Source organism: Ochotona princeps, chromosome 5, assembly GCF_030435755.1.
Source record: "Ochotona princeps isolate mOchPri1 chromosome 5, mOchPri1.hap1, whole genome shotgun sequence".
NCBI classification, from domain to species: Eukaryota; Metazoa; Chordata; class Mammalia; order Lagomorpha; family Ochotonidae; genus Ochotona; species Ochotona princeps.
The window spans coordinates 31,802,751-31,822,557 of record NC_080836.1 but is presented as its reverse complement, the minus strand read 5'-3'; the positions used below and the strand labels follow the sequence as shown (position 1 = coordinate 31,822,557).

General features: G+C 37.2%; 1 protein-coding gene across 3 annotated transcripts in view; it reads right to left on the bottom strand.

Annotated features, from left to right (window-relative positions):
* The window catches only part of MBD5 (methyl-CpG binding domain protein 5), a 167,712-nt gene that overhangs the window by 123,706 nt on the left and 24,199 nt on the right, over positions 1 to 19,807 (bottom strand). For all 3 annotated transcript variants that reach the window (XM_058664465.1, XM_058664466.1, XM_058664464.1), the window contains exon 2: positions 6,756 to 6,877. The gene's annotated coding sequence lies outside the window, so the exon portion shown is untranslated. The remainder of the gene's footprint in view (positions 1 to 6,755; positions 6,878 to 19,807) is intronic.

Below are 19,807 nucleotides of genomic sequence, written 5' to 3'. Positions count from 1 at the left end.
GAATGAATGAGGCAGAAGAAAGAATCTCAGAATTGGAAGATATTTCTGGTCACAGTGGAGAAACAATTAAAAAGCTGGAAGCAGAGCAGGATCAAGCTAAAACAAGTATTCAAGAATCAAGAGACACTGGTAAAAGGCCAAAGGTAAGAGTTACGGGAGTTCCAGAAGGTGCAGAAAGAGAAGCTGGGTTTAAAGATATATTCAAAGAAATAATAAACGAAAAGTTCCCTAATATGGAGAGAGAATTGGGAAAGAGAATACAGGAGGGACAAAGAACTCTAATAGAGTTGATCAAAAGCGATCTTCACCAAGACACATGATAATCAAACTTTCTTTAATCGAACATAAGGAAAAGATGCTTAAATGTGCTCATGAAAAAAAAATAATCAATTGTCATATAGAGGAATGCCAATTAAACTAGCAGGAGATCTCTCACAGTAAACGTTGTAGGCCAGAAGAGAATGGAGTGACATTTTCCAGATTCTAAAAGCAAAAAAAATCATTGGCTCAGAATAATGTATCCAGCAAAGCTTTCCTTTGTTTTTGAAAATGAAATAAAATTCTTCTGCAGTAAAGAAAAACTCAAAGAATATGCCTCTTCCAGACCTACTCTACAAATGACACTTAAAGATGTTCTCTTGATAGACAAACGGAATAGCACCTAACAAAACCAAAGGCAAATGTGAAGATCAATCCAGTAAAATCACAACAGAAGCCTGAATCAAACAATGAACCCATGGCTAAAAAAACAGGACCAAACTGCCACCAATCCATATTAACCATGAATGTAAATGGATTAAACTCTTTAATCAAATGTCATACATCAGTGGACTGGGTCAAAAAATAAACCCATCTATTTGTTGCCTACAGAAGACACATCTCACTAACAAAGATCAGCAGATACTATATATAACTCATGGATTTAGATTTTTAAAATTTTTAATTTCAGTGCATCAGAACAGTTTATTTTCTCATATTGAATTCTTCACTGACTCATGGAACATACAGCATAATCATTTTCTTCAAGAAATCTTGATTTTCTTTTTCACCTCTTTAGTGATACATTAGTCATTCAGCAGCATGTTATTTAACTTCATGGCATTGTAAATTTCTATTTTTCTTCCTGCTGTTGACTTTGATTTGTGGCTTTTTCATTTAAGGGGATGTATACTACCTGTGTAATGGAGAATATCATATCCTGATGTGAGGATACAATGCAGTATGCATCTGTACTTCCAGAACAAGATGGAAATCCAATGAAAATGCTAAATTTATCCTGACAATAAGATGCTGGACTTTGCCATTGTCCATGCCCACAATCTCAGCAGACTCTTAAATAGCAGAATAATGGACTTATGACTGTCTGTGAAGAACTATACTAATGTAAAAATAGACGGGAAATCAGTGGGGGAAGAGTGGGGATTTGGAGAGGGCATAGGGAAGATCCAGAAGCCTATGGAATTATATCATAAAATGGTAAAAAATGAAAAATTGTGTATTGTGCACATCGTTTTGCAAGAAAATAAACTTATCTTTAAACTTCACTCCCCAGAAGCTTTTTGAAGATTCCTCATATAATATTCAGCACACAGTGCACTCTGAATAGTTAGGTGTTGATGGGATTTGTGCTGTTGCACCACAGGCAAAGCCGTTGTCTGCAGCTCCAGCATCCCATACAGGTGTCAGTTTGTGTTTGGCTTCTCCAGTTAAAATCCAGCTCTCTGCTAAGGGCTTTGGGAAAAGTAGTGAAAGACGGCCCAAGCATTTGTCCCACTGCCACCTATGTAGGAGACAGGGATGAAGCATGTCGGACTTGGGCAATTTCTCACAAGACACACATTGTGAACCTGGAGAGCAGAACGGAGAGGAGGAAAGGGAACTTGGGGGAGGAGGAAGGTAGAGCCCAGTGCCAACTAAAATGTGTCAAAAACACAATTAATAGTAAAAAAAAAAAAAGAAAAACAAAGAAATAAATAATCTTTCCTTTCTTCCTTTGTATAGATGCTCAACAAAGTTGTACACAATTTTCAACAGTGATTCATTCTTTGTGTATAAGTTTTACACATAATCTTTTATTGCAGCTCAATAAAAATGTATGTCCCTAAACAGTAGAAATAAAACACCACCACATGGGAAACCTATTTGATTCTTTTTTTTTTTTGGTAACCATGTATCTTATCATTAAACCATCAGACTCTTGAGATTTTTGGAATAAAGTGCCATTCTCAGGTTTGCTTTCCTCTGGTATTTCAAACCATATCTTATAACTAAAGGAGTTTTTTTTTTTTTAGGATGGAATCCTGGCTAGGAGCTCTAAGGCGCTGGGGCCTTGCCTGAGGCCTGTATTCTCACCTAATCATGATTCACAGTCTCCCAGGAAAAAACCCCTAATCTGAAATTGTGATTGCTATTTAAAGGTAACCTTGCAAATGCATTTTTGAACACTCATTCTTTTCCTCTCATTACTTCATGTTTTGATTAATTCATGTGCACTTTCAGAGAGCAACCACAAGCATTAAAACCTAGGACAACATCCAATCTGTTTTGAGTAATGGCTGTCTGTTCTCACTTATTAAAAAAGATATGCTAATAATAAAAATGCTTAAGGACTATATTACATAATGCATGCAAGTAGACATACAAGGCCCTTAGAGTGCATAAGAAAAATAATGGAGAAGAATTTGGCAAACTTAGAATTTCATAATACATCTTTCATAAACTAGCTTTTATTTTAAAAATAAAAATAACTTTTATAAATGCAAAAGTCAATTTAGGCAAGAATGTAACAGTCTCAAAATCAGGGAAAACTATGTCTTAAATCTGTGGATTATACATTAGTACATGTACGGCAACAGCTTTCTGATGAAGAGAAGGCTGTGGTAGCAACAGATTTCTTTTGCCTGCTCCTGTTTGCTGTCTCATTGCTGTTCACTTTGCCCAAGAACCAAGTTGGTCAGGAGGGTGCACAGCAGCCAGGGCTTTGAAAGATACTGTAACCAGAGGTAGGATCACCATGCGCAGATGAAATGCCAAGTGTGCTGTCTTGCTCAGAGGAGCAAACAAAAATAACTCAATACAAAATGACCAGTTCAAATGCTTCCCGAGACACCTACAAGAAAAACACCTGTGGTGCAGGTTCTCAGACATGAGATCCATTTCAACTGAGAATCCCCAAGTGGCTCACTGACTTGCACAGTGCTATAGGCAGGTTATTTCCATCAGCATTGAGCCAGGAGAAGTGGAAGTTACCACTCTAGACACTTAAGCCAACTATTTTGATAAATTGACTACCAGTTGTAAAAAAACAAATTTAATAATCTCCCTAAAGAATGGTGAATCAAAGTGAGAATTTTTATGCCTCAGGCTTCCAGGGACACAGTCAGATTCATTACCTCCGTAAGTTAGATAACAAAAGCTATGCAACATCATGGAGATGTTATCAGGGTTGAGACAAGTGATTATAAATATTTAGTAGGTTGTCTTATACATAATAAATACTCAATAATCATCGGTTGTCAACTTTTAGAATATTTTATTTACTTCCCAAACATGTTCAGTGAGTATTGAAAAAAAATTGTGACTGTGGGTAAAAATGTTAAACCTTCTGTTCTGTAGTTTTCTCAATCATAAAACAATTTGTCTCTATTACCTCAAAGGCCCTCTTAACTGTAATAATTTATAGGATTTAACATACCTATCATTGCTATACAACTTATTTACCTCTCTGCTTTTTATAACAATGCCAATTCTATTTCTACTTGAGACTAATTTGGGTTTTGCATCCTTTGAAAAAGAACAATATTCTTTTTTTTTTCCCCCAAGACTTACTGATTTACTTCTTTCAGTAACTCTATTTTGAAACATTGTAAATGCAAGTATCTGACAGGTTATATAGCAGTTCTTAACCCTGATTGCTTCATAACCTTGTGTGAAGATGAAAAATAAATCAACATGAGCTTAAAAAAAGAATATCCCTATGTATTCCTACATGATTTTTGCTTCAGTTTTATTTTCTATGACATTAATTTTTATATAACAACTTTAATTCATTTCACCTGGTAAAATCTATTTTATTATATTTCAACTTTCTGTGACAATTTACTTTTAGGTCTTTCTCTTGAAAAAGAACAATATCTGTATTTTATTCAGGCATTAATTATCATGGATATTTCCTTAATTTTCTGATTAGTACTACATTCACAATCAAGTTCTACAGAAGACCTTAAGAAGATAATGTCTTTGAACTGACACTTTAAAAATTTAGAGACACCAATCACACATATCATGTAAACAAAGTTTTTAAAGATGTACAATTTTGTCTTCTATGTAATCCATTGTTATAAACCCAATGTTTCTGGAGAAAGCACATGTAAAATTTTATTCTAAAGATGTTAGAAACTCCATGTCCGTAACATAACAAAATTTATAATTTAGGATACTATTTTAAAACAGGATAGGAAAATGAAACACATAATGGTGTAAAGATTTATAGATTTCAGTAAGACATAAATTCAGTATAAAAGAAATGAGATTTTTGTTCATATTCAACATTTTTGTTCATGTTCAACATTCTGTTTTCAATATATGACATATAAGCAATATTTTCTCTTGCTTATCTCCCTTACACTTTAAAGGAGTTAGGTAAAAATAGTAACTTGTTACATTAATCTTAATGCTGATGTTTGATAGAACATTATAAATATGTTGTAATGGAAGTTAGGGATTTCAGCCAAACTATAGCAGACATAAATTATGGGTTTAGGTGAATTGTATCTGAAGTCAGAATACACACTGAAGTAATAAAAGATGAAATGATAGAAAGAATGAGTTTTGCTTCAAAATGATATAGGAAACAAAAATAAGATTAGCCATGAGTTCTTAATTAGTTAGGCCAAACATGTCCTTGAAAGTTCTCTACCTCTTCTATGATTATAACTTTCCATACTAAATAGTAGAAAGAAAAAAGCCAAGTTACAAACAACAAAACCAGAAACCATGGAGAAAATGATAGTTTTGATCTCATAAAAATGCCAACTTTTTATAGCAAAAATAAGATCACATAAACTGTCAAAAATGCTAACACAAAATACAGAATGAAAATTTAAACATATAATGGATAAGTGCAATACTTATTAATGCATCCAATATTCTTAATGATTCTTCAATTTATTGTTAATAAAAAATAAACACCCATGGCACAGTAGCCTAGTGACTAAAGTTCTCACCTTGCATGCACCAGTTTGTATCCTGGCTGCTCCACTTTACTTCCAGCTCCCTGCTTGTGGTCCAGGAAAGCAGTGGAGGATGGCCTAAAGGCTTGGGACCCTACACCTGCCTGGGAGACCTAGAAAAAGCTTCTGGCTCCTGGCTTCAGATCAGCTCAGCTCTGGCTGTTGCAACCATTTGAGGAGTGAACAAGTCGACAGAAGTTCTTTGTTTCTCCTTCTCTCTGTAAATCTGATTTTCTAATGAAAAATAAATAAGTCTTTAAAAAATAAAAGCACCACAAAGACTCCATGAAGTTTGGCATGGGACATAAGTAGAATATTCATACAAGAACTCAAAACTAAAATAAAAAGATACTTCTCTCATTGGTAATGCAAATGAAAATTAAAAATGCCATGTATTTTTCTCTCATCAGCTTTAATTAAAATAATACAATCAATATAAAACATTAACAAAACTTCAGAGAAAGTGGCACTGTTGCATTACCACTCAGTTCTGTTGAGAATATAAATTGGTAGAGTGCCTCAATTGCCTTAGTCTTTGAGCCACAAATTTGATTGTTTTAAAAATGATGGGTTTACTTATTTGAAAAGATAAAACAACATGAGACCAGAGACAGAAAGAAGAAGAAGAGAGAGAGAAAAAAAGAGATTTTGTTTCTGCTGGTTCATTCCCCAAATGGCTACAACAGTCAGGGCTAGGCCAGGCTGAAGCCGGGAGCCAGGAACTCCTTTCCCATGTGGGTAGCAGCAATGTAAGTACTAGAACCATCACCTGTTGCTTGCCAGGCATATAAACAGGAAGGCAAAATGGAAGGGGAGGTAGGACTTGGTTCAGGCATCCTGATGCAGGATACAGGTGTTTCAAGAAGTGAAATGCCTACCACTATTAGTCTCAGGCTCTTGGTGAAGCTGAATGTAACGTGCAGGGATTTCACATATATTCCTTAACCTCAGATTAATTCACCATTATTAATATCCTGAAGACATTATGGTTTTATAAAAGTATCAAGCGCAGATATAACGATGTTCACCTGAGTAATGTTTGCTAGAGAGACATCCCAAATATTACATAACAAAGTGGTTCCCTGATTTATGCTATATCCTAAACTGGAATACTACAGATGATGTGGATGATACTTGCCAACACGAAAAACGCAACAACAAATTGCTAAGTAAAAGAAGTAGGGTATCCAGAGAGGATTTCTATTCTATGCTTTTGAGTAATAATTATGGTTATATAAATGCGTATGTTATTTCCAACCTCCTACATTAATACGCATTTGAATTCATTCTGAAAGAATGAATCTGAAGAGCAGTTACGTTAAGGTTTTAGGACTACCATATTTTTCAGCTTTTCTTTCATAAAAGGAAACAGCTTTTAGAGGTAACATATTTAACCCTCTTAACAATTTGGAGACAACTGTCAACCTACAAACATCAGATGCTTTGTGTGTTGAGCAAATGAAGACCAGGGTAAGAAAAGTGTACTTGTATGAAGCCCCTGTGGGGAATTAACATAATCCCTACCTTCTGGAGAGAAAGTGTTGACCACATAACCAATACAGTGAGATCCAGCAGTGGAAGGGGTACAGCAGCCCTCCAGGTGCTCTACGCCTTCAGGGGCCCCTGGAAGGGAGGACCTCTTCTCTCTGGGACAAAAATGAATTAACATTTGTTAATTCAAAGGCTGATTTTTTAAAATAATTTAATGACATTATTTTCTACTGTTGCATTTCCAAACATTAATAAATCCGCAGTGAAGACCCACAGAGATAATCCACATTGTGAATAACTTTGTCCTTCAGAACAGTAATTAATGGAAACATTACAGAAAAATTCTTCTTTTCATAAGTTTGTTAACCTGTCCTGAAGAAATATAACAATATATATTTTTAAGGCTTATTTATTTTTTTATTTGAAAGGCAGAGTTAGAGAGACAGAGAGATCGTTCATCCACTAGTTCATTCCCTGAATGGCCAGTTAGAGCTGGGCCAGTCTGAAGCCTGGAGCTGCTTCTTGGTCGCCCATGTGGGTGAAGGTGCCCACATACTTGGGCCATCTTCTGCTGTTCCCCAGGCTGTTGGCAGGAAGCTGAATTGCAAGTGCAGTAGCCGGGGCAAACGAGGCACAAACTGACGCCTATATGGGATGCTGGCAATGCAGGTGGAGAATTAACCTGTTACACCACAGCACTGGCCCCATCTAATAATATTTTATCACTGAAAACAGTTGTCGCCACTGCCCAGCAGCTGCGACACTAAAACGATGAGGCATGCTCTTGAGGGTCCGGGAAAAGCTGGAACTGCAACCAGACCCTTCACTGCCAAAAGCGGCCTTATCTCCATTGCTCCTGTCCTCATTGGTCTAAGCTTTCCTCCCCGCTTCTCCAGCACTCACTAAAAGGATGAGGCATGCTCTTGAGGGTCTGGGAAAAGTGGCTGAATTTAAGTCCTTCTCTCCGCTGCTTTTTTCTTCCCGATTCTTATTCCCTTTTCTCAGCCACTTTTCTTCCTTCCTGCTCTTGTTCCCCTTTCTCCATCCTGCCTTTACTGCTTCTGTCTGTATCCCACTTTTCCAGCTCTCTCTCTGGAACCCTTCCTCCTGCCTGTCCTTCTTCTCCGTCCGTCCGTCTGTCTGTTGTCGTCTGTGTGCCTAGCTTTTACTGGCTACTTTTATATCGTTCTCCACCAATCACTTCTCCCCATGGATCCACTTGGCATTTCATGATAGGCCAGTAATCAAAGCGAGGGAATTACCCTATCCCTGTGACTTCCTGTTTATCTGCTGGGGAGACCAACTCCGTCTCCTGGTCCTGGGCCAGCTGCCATCTTACAACGGCCCTTCCTATTCCGGCTTTCCTATTCTGGGGAGCAGCTTCAGCACCATGCTCCCCACAAACAGTAATGTAATATTTAATGTCAATTATGTGGCAGAGTACTAGAGCCTTTACATCTCATTTAATGCTCTCAATATCTTTTGCATTCAGTGTTTGTTCAGTACTCTTTATTAGTCATGAACTTGGGAGTCAGGTACTGTGTGAGGCACTAGAGATACAATAGAGATCACAATAATGATATAAAGTAGTCGTTTTTATTCTTTTAAATGGGGCAATTGAGGCTCCGGGATTTGATACTAAGTAACTTAACCTGAAAGCTACTCTATCATACTCAATACTCACCTAATTCCATAATACAGCTGTTAGTAGTACCATTGATCATCGGTGTGAAATGTCTGGCCCGTGACTGAATAAGGTCTGCAAAATTAACTGGTCTGTCCCTGCCAAGGCAATAGCAGTTGGAACTTGCAATTCAATAATACAGAGCAGACTGCTTTTTAAGTTGATCACTTTGACCCATTAATGACGTTTAAGTTCCCAAATAGCCCTTATTAGAAAAAAGGGCCACCTTTGGTTTGGACGATAACATTTTGGCTTTTAGGGCATGATGGCATAGTAGGTTTAAGCCTCGGTCTTCTGAATTCGGGCTTAAAGTATCAAAAGCAAACATCAGAAAAATAATTATAAACAATACTCATTTAAACAATCTGATAAATGCACTAAAAATACACAAATACAGGGACAGGTGTCATGGTGTAGTGGGCTAAGTCTCAGACTTTGGTGCCAGCATCCTATATAGGTGCTGGTTCATGTCCTGTCTACTCCACTTCCATGCTAACAGCCTGGGAAGCAGCAGAGGATGGCCCAAGTGCTTGGGTCCCTTCACCCACGTGGGAGACGAAGAAGCAGCTATTGGTTCCTGGCTTCAGACTGGCCCAGTTCTAGTCAATGTGGCCATTCAGGGAGTGAACCAATGGATGAAGATGGGTTCCTTTCAGTCTCTCCTTTTCTCTGTGACTTTTCCTCTCAAAATAATAAAATAAATCTTCAATAAAAAAAAATCCATACAACAGAAACAAGTCATACTCCTGCCTGGTATTAATAGGGGAAAGTACGTAGGGAGGAAAAACAGAATAAAAACCATCTTCAAGTACAGCTTGTAGCCCTATAGGCTGTCTGCTTTCATGGGCGGTCTCACAGAGAAACAGCAGGAAATATTACAACTTGTATGACCGTGGGAAAGTTATTTACATTCTATGAATCTCAGCTTCCACAAAACTGAACTAGCAGTTTTTATAAAGAATGTATGCCCCAAACACTTACACCAGATACACTTGTAAATGCAATCTATGTGTGTCTTTTTTTCTTAAATAAATACCTGGATGGGATAAATTATATTAACCCACAGAGAGTATATTACCATCAGTCAGATTTTATCTTTCGACATCCTAAGTAATCCTCACTGCAACCCTGTAAGGTAGATATCGTTATACAGGTCTTCACCTCTCCAAAATACTAAAAACAAACTTACAGAAACTTTAAAAAGAGCCTACTCATTGATATCAAGTCTATTTTAAGAACTAAAGCAACTGTCTGATTAGTACAGTATTAAAACAAAGAGAACCGCAAACTCAAGCTGTACCTTTCATTGAGATATGGCTTGTCTACTGTGTTAAGAATTATTTCTTACACTTGAAATGACAAGGCTTCAGCAATGTAACGTTCTTGCAAAACATACTTAACCTGAATTTAATAATTAAAAAAAGAAAAAAATCTAAATAGGGATCTTTTTTTTTTTATTACCATTGGATCACTCATTAAAAATGACTTGAACAGTCATTTTACTTTGGAAGCCAAGAGGTTGATGTTTTCCATCATAGTGCCAGGGTTGGATTCCTGGTTCTGTCCCTGACTCGGTTTTCCGGCTGGTGTAGATTCGGGGAGGCAGCAGTGATGACTCCAGTAACTGGACTTCTGCCACTCTTGAGAGAGACCTGGATCATGTTTCTGGCTCTGGAATCCAGCCCTGGCTCAGTGTCAGCCACTGAGCATTTAGGGAATGAAGTAGGATAGGAGTTTGCTATCTGTGTGTCTGTGATTTCCTTGGTCCATTTTCCAAAGGCATCAATACAATTTTAAGAACATGTCAATTTCATGAAACAAAATGACTAGGGCTTTTTTTTTTGAGATTGAAGGAAATTAAATCAATATGAAAATGAAATACGATCCATAACCCTTGACTGGAAGCTGAATCAGGAAGTAAAACTATACCTGTAATTACTGGACAACTAGGAAAGTTTAAACACAGATTTTAAGATTCTTGAGCATCAGAATATTTAAAACTGTTAGGCGAGCAATTCCACCCAGTAAAATTAGTTTAAATGTTCACACAACTACGATTGTCACTATTTATTAAAACGCTATACATTGTGAAGAGCCTGCAGACAAAAAATTCTTGTAAGTAACATACTTGAAAACACAGACTTGGAGTGGCCAAAGGGGTCAGGTGAGGAGAGAGAACAAAACAGTGACACTATCATCTGTAGTATTTTGGGACTCAGATTGGAGCAGGTTGGTTGCTTTGTGCAGCCTTCAGTAAAGACCTGCAAGCAACACTGGAGGTTAAGGAAGGAAAGGGAGAAAAAAAGATGGCGTTGCTAACAGAGCTACTTTCTGTCTGAGGCTAAGAATCAAAGAGCATGGTGGAATTGAAGAAGACAAATTATAAACTCTTACTACCTTGTAGTTGTTTTTAAAATAAGTTATTTATATGATAGAGAATTTGAAAGACACAGTGAAAAATCTCTTTCCCAGTCTTGTCCTCCAGCAATGTTTTCCTTCCCCAGAGGCAACCCCTGCTCCCAATTTCATGTGTCCTTCCAGAGACATTCAAGGCACTGCCATGATTACACATGCACTTCATGAAAGGAAACAGCTGGTATAAAGTGTTCTATACCTTGTTTTCTTCAAGGCAACTGATTATTCTAACATGTAGAGAGCTGTCTTAGTTTAAGAGATGCATTATATAACACTAGTATGATTAAAAAAATCAGGATAGACAAGAAGGGGAAGCTTATACTATCAAACATGCGGGGGAGAGAGAAAGAGAAAGAGAGAGAGAACCAAAGAATGTAAGACATAACATGTTTTTCCATGCAAAGGAGGTAAGATACTGGTCACCAAATAAGGGACCGAAGGGACCGATATATTCATTGTAAGGTACCAAACAGTGACTAAGGATGTACTTGGGAGGATTTGTCTACTGACATCTTTGAAAAGCTACTGTAGTCTCTGCCACAAGAAGGGAGCCAAAGTGGCTAAGACTGCATTGGAAGACATAAAGAAGACAGGTTTGAAGAAAAAGAATGAAGAATGCAAAGTCTTCCCAATTAGACAGCATGGAACAGATCACGGCAGTAGACCCAGTATATAAAGTTCAGAGGCCAGGAAAGATTAACTACACTTAGAGATATGCTGGTATATGGCGCTGGTACATGGCATGGGTCAAGCAATAACTCAGAGGCGCCAACAAAGAGAGAGGAGTGTGAAACCCATATTCATTCATTGGTGCCTGATATGTCAAGCTCCCCAGGAATGTGAGGGGGAGAAGGAAAGGAAAGAAGAAAAAATGGATAGAATCCTGTTTAAAGCCTAAAATTACTTTTTATTTTTTATAATTTTTGCTTTTTGTGATACAGTTCCACAAGCTCAGGGATCTCCTCTTTCCACCCAAACCAATCTTCTCCCCGCCCACACTGATTTTCCCCATATTATTACAACAGTATAGTCTTTGAGCAACAGTCCCAAGTCCATCATTCTGCCAGTTAAGTGTATAAAGACACTGCAGATACAGACAATGGTAAAAAGTCCAGCATCCTATTGTTAAGATATATTTAGTAGTTTCACGGGGAGTTCATCTTTTGTTTGGGAGTAGAGATGCATACTGCAATGTATCTTCAAACTGACTCTTAACTAAAAAATGAACAAGTAACTTGAAATACACATGATAAAGTTTTCTTTTATCTGTGGGAATAGAGGTGAGGTACCAGGAAAAGAGCCTGGTAAGGCAAATAATTTTAAGATATAACTAAATAATGTTTTATGTTCTTGAGAATAGTAACTATAAAATTTAAATATATATTGACAGTAGGGATGTTATAGGGATTCAGTAAAACGGGTATGTGGAAATATCTAAATGATGGAAAGATGTGATAGTCTGATTATAGTTTCTGCCAGTAATCTTTCTTCAACTTCTCTCCAAACTTTGGAAATGTTTACTGCATCCCCATTTACAGGAAACAAAACATTGTGGCTTTTCTAAGTGAATCCTGAGTTTAAAGTCTATCTTTGTCTCCCAATTAGTCATAAAATTGGGGGACGTCTCCAAGTTTTTAGTCAAAAAAATTTAAAAAACAAAAGTAAAAATTGTTTCTTGTGTGTGTTATATGAGTTAATTAAATACATGTAGCACAATGTGTGGCCTGTGGCTTGCATACTTATTTTCTTAAATTTTAAATTACGCTGCCCATTTTTCAATTTGGAAAATAGGATCATCTTATGTATTCTGACTGTAAGAGATGACTTCTGTAATATATGAATGCTAGCTATTGTTGCCAGGTTTGCTGAGAAGGAAGTAGGTTGTGTCAAGACAAAAGCACTTAATTACAACTATATGACACATAAACAGTAATCTCTTTAAATCTTACTGAAGACTGAGAATAAGGGTTGGAAATGGTAATTTCCTGCTTTATCCACATAGAAATTATCCTTTATAAAGCATTCAACTTAACTCTAACAAATATCTAAAAATAAGACGCACACGTGTGCAGTAAGTCGAGTTGCTGCTTATGATACCCACATCCCATCTTGGAGTGCCTGGGAGATGGAGGATGATGGTCTGCACACTTGGGCTTCTGCTACCAACTCACTGCCAAACACACACTGGCAATACATGTCCAACACGGCACCTTTCCTTATGCATTGCTTCTCTGTTAAGGCAGCATAGAATAGGATTTCTAAGTAAAAGATCTGGGTTTGTATATGTCACTCACTCAGCCTCTCTAAATATCCATTTTTCTCATTTACAAAATGGAATTGATAATTCCTGCTACAGCAGACATTTTTTATTTGCCTCCTCAGTAGACATTTTTTATTTGCCTCCTCAGTACTCTTTCCTGTGATTGCATTCAGATTTTCGTTTGGACAACCTAGCTTCATACATGGACCTTACTGCCAAAACCAATTAGCATATTGTTTTTCGCTCCTGTATGTACTAATGGGTCTAGGAATGAGCACTCAACAAAATCATAATCAGTGATGCTCAAAACAGGACCACAAAGAGTGGAATTAACAATGGCATAGAATCAAGTCAAGGGAAAGATAATAGAGCCTCAAGATAATTATCTTAGACGCCACTGCATCTTATGAGTCCAGGTATACTGCTTTGGTACAAACTGGTGTGTGTGTGTGTGTGTGTGTGTGTGTGTGTGTCAGGAAGAGGAGGACAGGAGGAAGTGGTTGTGGAAGAATGTTGTTCTCTGTAATCAATGCAATCTTAACTCCTAGCTATCTTATAGATATTATCTGCAATGATTCTAGTATCCACTGTATAATAAATACAAAACTACCTGGCAAACTTAAAGCAGTAAGCAAATGTTAGCTATGATTGTTATTAAAAATCTTAACAATTAAGCAAAATTTCTTCACAAAGCAAGCTGTAAACAATTCTAAAAAATATAAAAGAACTTCATTAGTAAGTCTGGATATTATTTATAAAAATGTTTTGTATACAAATACAAAAGATGGGTGCTCAAATCATTGGTGGTTATGTAACAGACGGCAGCTGCTTTGGAATGCCTTATCTGTAAAATAGAAAATGTTAGCCTAGTACCCCCCCATCTCTTGTTTTTCTATTTTTCAAAGAATTATTTTTTTATTGAAAGTCAGATATACAGAGAGACAGAGAGACAGAAAGATGTTCCATCATGTGGTTCACTCCCCATGTGGCTATAATGGCCAGAGCTGAGCTGATCCAAAGCCAGGAGCCAGGAGCCAATAGCTTCTTCTGGATCACCCATGTGGGTGAAGAGTTTCAAGGCTTTGGGCCATCCTCTACTGCTTTCCCAGGACACAAGCAGGGAGCTGGATGGGAAGAGGAGCAGTTGGCACTTTAACCAGCACCCATATAGGATCCTGGCTCAAGCAAGGTCAGGATTTTAGCCCCTAGGCTATTGTGCTGTGCTCTCTTCTTTTTTTTTTAAAAGATAATTTATACTTCTTTATTTGAAAGGCAGAGAGGGAGAGATGGAGAGAGAGATACCTTCCATCTACTGATTTACTTCCAAAATGTCAGCAAAACTAGGGGTGGGCCAGGCCAAAGCCAACAGCCAGGAACTACATTTGGTACTTGAACGAAGGTGGTGAGAATCTAATTACTTGGTTCACTACCTGCAGCCTCCCAGGCAATTTAGCAGGAAGCTGAAGGGGAAGCAGGGACTGTCCAGGACTTGACTGGAACAACAGATTCCATGTGGTAGTTTAACCAGCCCAACCACCATACTGTTCCTCCTAATTTACCTTTTGATGTTAATGTTCCACAGGTACGCTTGACTCTTAAAAAATCTGCATGCTATACCAATTACTCTCAAATGAACTGTGTCAGGCTTAGTAAATTCTGGGAAGCACAATTATACTCAGCCCATATAAAAGGTCATTTCACAAACTTGCAAATAAAATTCTTTAAACTTATAAAACAGAATCGAACGTAAATGGATGTTCCGATTGAGCTCACAGACTTTAAAAAGGTAATGGTCTTCTTCTTTCTTTTTTTTTTTTTTTTTTTTTTGTTAAGATTTTGTTGTTATTGGAAAGCCGGATATACAGAGAGGAGGAGAGATAGAGAGGAAGATCTTCCATCTGATGTTTCACTCCCCAAGTGAGCCGCAACGGGCCGGTATGCGCCAATCCAATGCCGGGACCAGGAACCTCTTCCAGGTCTCCCATGCAGGTGCAGGGTCCCAAAGCTTTGGGCCGTCCTCAACTGCTTTCCCAGGCCACAAGCAGGGAGCTGGATGGGAAGTGGAGCTGCCGGGATTAGAACCGGCGCCCATATGGGATCCCGGGGCTTTCAAGGCGAGGACTTTAGCCACTAGGCCATGCCGCTGGGCCCCAGTAAGGGTATTCTTAAATAGATCGTTCTCATCCCATTTAAATAGGACTCATCTAACTGTCAATTCTTTTCTTTCTAGTTCAACTTCTGTTTCATTTCTCAGAAGTTGAATGTGTACAGCTAAAATAAATGTACAGCACCAATTCCCTCATATATGCCCTAGGTCTCATTGTTGGATTATGATCCATTATAGAAAGGATCAGATTAAGCAGATAATGAGGTTGATTTTTGTCATGAATATAATAAAGTGAAAGTCATCATAAGCATGATGGTATAATTTTTCTTGTTATGAAAAATAATGAAAGGAAAATGAAAAAATTGAGACAAAGGCATTCCTTTCAAAAATAATAATAATATACAAATATTATGTAATTAAAAACAAGCTAGGTTTGCTGGAAAAGGTTCAATGCCAGTTCAAAATAGTATTAGATTATTAGTTAAGAAAGTCAAAATGTTTAAACTCATTAAACCAATTCATTAAAACCAAGTAAACTAGCAGATTTCAAGATAGCCAAATTCTGTTCACTTTCTCCTCACAGAAGAACCAAAGTGATGGTGAATTACTGCATTTCAAGAGGCCAGGCTGCTACAGCTTGGTGCCATGCTGAAAAGGAGCACAGAAAGAATTAATGCTGCCCAAGGAGACAGAAACCACTGCATATTCCTATTCTTGGTTCCGAGACATTCCACTATATTAGCCTGGGAGGCTGCAGCTAGACTTGCCTGTGTGTATTAGTCACCTTTTTGCTACTATAAATAAATCCTTAAGCTACTGAGGAATGAAGGAGGTTTACTTTGGCACACAGTTTTGGAGGTTCACAGCCCAACACTGAATGGGCCTCATAGGTTTGGCCAGCTCGTGAGTTCAGAAGATGGCAGTGAAGGAATGATCACAGATGGGTGATGGAGCAAAGAGAGAAGCAGGGCCCAATTCCGTTTTCATACCCAGTTCTCTTGGGAGGGCATATTCTAATGACTTAAGGTCTCCAACTAGGGTCCTTTCCTGACATCATAGCTGATTACTTTTCTATCCGCTCAGGACCATCAACTTAGGACTCTGAGAATTCACTGTCTGCTTGATTCAGAAGCCACACTGAATTCAAAACATAGCAAAGCATAGTTGTGATCCTTCATTTATGCCCATGTATTACACGGACAGTATTCAGGTTGGTGGTAGGTATCACACCTAGACCTCAAAAATCAAGGCATTTTCTTTTAGAACTGGGACTTCTCCCTCTCTGCTTACTGCTGCTCCTGTCACCACAGTCAGCTGCCTATCAGTTTGTGCCACAGCTGCATCTAAGCAAATGTATTGTAGACCGAAAACTACTGATGGTGCATGCATCATCCTAGTAATGCTGGAGCTGCCTTTGTTGGAGGATCATACCAGCAGTGGAGCTGATGTAATGGCTACACAGGAGGTATCACATTCCCACTGCTGTAGGCACGATGCCCACCTAAACTGCTGGAGTGGCCATGCTCTCACAGATCCCTTGTAGACAAATGGGCTTTCTAACACGACAACTGCACATCATACTCAAGGTCAAGGATTATAAAACGAGATTACACAACAGTGCACAAGTAGAACCAAAGCTAATAGAGCCTACTAAAACAATAACCTGAAACACATCCTTAGGACAAAGTCTTTCTATGAAAGCCGTCTTACAAAATTCGTAAGCAGACCCAACCTGCCAAATGTTCAAGTGTAACATAGAAACATAAGAAGTATGAAAAAGCACACAAACATTACACTTTCAAAGGAATATAGTTAATTCTCTAGCAATAGACCTCAAAGAAAAAGACTGATAAAATGCTTGATAAAAATGCAAAAGAATGAGATAAAAGAGAATACAGACACAGGAAAACAATTCATAAAAAGAATGGTAAATTCAACCGAGATAAGGAAAAAGAACTGAATAAAACTGTACAAATGAACAATTCAATAAAAAATGCAGTTCAGAACTCCCTCTAGATTAGAATAAGCATAAGGTAGAATCCTTGCATCTTAAAACAGATGAGACAACTGCAAACAGAACAAGAGAAAAGCACAAAGTCATATTTAAAGTAGCCTCTATTAGACTAACAGCAGATTTTACAGCAGAGATATTACAGCCAGACTAGACTGGACTAAACTAGACTAGATTAGAATAGAATAGCTATCACACTCCTAGGAATGTATATACAGGAAATGAAACAGGCATTTGAGAAAGGGATATACAACCCTGTATTTACAGCAGCACACTCTACAACGGGAAAGACATGGAAACATTCCAGATGCCCGTCCAAAGAGGACTGGTTAAAGAAACTGTGGTACATCTACCCCCATGGAATATTACTCAGCCATTTAAAGGAATGAAATCATACCATTTGCAACTAGATGGTTCCAACTAAAGTGTTCAGGACCAGTAGTCATCATGGAAATGCAACTAAAAAAACCTCACTGAAACAACTTTACAGTAGTTAGAATGGTTATTATCCAAAGATTTAAAAAAAAAGCTGGTGAAAATGTAGAGAAAAAGATCATCTTAACACACTCTTGGTAGGGAAAGAAATTGATGTGTTTACGGAAAATAATACGAGGATTCCTCAGAAATCTAAAAGTAGATCTTCTATGCTCTGACCACCACGCGTGAATCATCTGTGTAGTTTTTGAAAAGTCAGCAATTCCAGACTTAAACAGGAAACTTTCAGTTTCTACATGCTATCATCCATATGTGGTTTTTTTAATTAATGTGCTTTTTTCCTCTGTTCAGCTATAAATGCTGAGATCCATATAAAGTTTTATAAGCTTCTCCCTGTGGTTTTTCTTTTTTCTCATGATTTTTTTTGTTTGTATGGCAATGTTATTGCAATATTAATACATTTTGGTTTAGTTCTGTAATATCAGGAATTTCTTTTTTAAGTGTATGGATTGGACAATAAAAGCTCAGCCATCCCACTCCTGGAAATATACTTACAGGAAATGAAATTAACATATAGGAAAGCTACCTGTATTCCTATGTTTATAGGAGCTCAATTCACAATAGCTATAATAAGGAATCCACTGTGATCTCTTTCAACTGATGATTAGATAAAGAAAATGCAGTAAATATTTATACAGTAGAATAATAATCAGCCATAAGAATGAAATAGTTCTTTTTCAAAAAAATGGATGCAAATAGAGACCACTATGCTTAGTGCAACAAGCCAGACCCAAAAATAACATTTTTTTTCCTGAATAGTGGTAGATCTTTATTTCTGAATCATGGCAGCACACAATATTTTTTTTGTTTGTGAATGAAATTCACATCTTAGGATTTGATTATTGTTTATAGTCCTTGCCCATTCTCAAGCAGAACAGTTGTCTTCTTACTAGTTCTTTATTTTGTGGTGAATTAAGCATTTGATTATAAAGTAAATTAAATATGATATTTCAAAAATTAAAATGAGCTACATAAGACCTATTCTCTTTAATAAAAATAAACCACACTAAACAAAAAATGAATATAACCAACATTTTACAGAACATTTTCTGTGCTAGTTGTAAAATAGACATTTTTTTCATTACTACATAGAACATCCTTTAGGTAGGATATATCGTGACAGATTCAGAAAGTCAATATCATTTCATGTATCTTTTTGGACCACAACTAAATAAAACTAAAGATACCATATACATAAATAAGACCAATGAAATAAAGAGTTATTTTTTTTGGAAAAGAAAAAAGCAACAAACCTTTACTAAGACTAATCAAGAAAAAAGAGGGAAAACCCAAACAATTAAAATCAGAGATGAAGAGTCATTGTAACTGTTACTACAGAAATGCAAATGAGTATGTATTTATGCTTTCACATTCTTTACTCAGACTGACACTGTTTTCTGGTGTTAAAGCTATCATATAAAAGTGTATATATAAGACACAGTTATACAAATTGAAGAAACATGACCTGTTTTGTAACGAGCATCAAATCTTCTATTAATTACAATACTGATGATGAAGACATTAAGATCTCAGTTTTGAAATAGCACTTTACGAGAAATGAGAAGTATTGGTACTATAAGTAGGGACAAAAGACAAAAGCAAAGATGCATGGGTGGTACACAGCACAAGACATTTTTTTCTAAGGCAGTTCCTAATTCGTTTGTAGTAAAACATTTTTGAATGAGTGGATAGGCAGGTTTATCAGAGGATCAATGCAGGGAAACATCAAGTTGTAACAACTGAGTAAGAGCTGAGTGAATAATTTAAGTGATACTCCTACTTAGAACATTTCTTAATATTAAACTAAACATGTGCTTTGAAATGCTAGCCAAGTATTCTGTGGATTTTTTTTAAAGATAAAATTGAGACTTTAAGGAAATATTAAGGTTGTGTGAGGAGCTTTCAACCATGCCACCAGATGCTAGCGCATGCCAGTTTATATCCCTTGCTCCAAGTGCACAGGAAAATTCAGGAGACGGATTAGAGGAAGACAGTAGCAGGATTCAAGTGATGATTTGACTACATTAACCCAGCAGCATGACATAGGTTGGCCTACAATAGGAAGATAATAAATCTGTATCCCAACTGGGGAACTACTGAAATAATTCCTTTA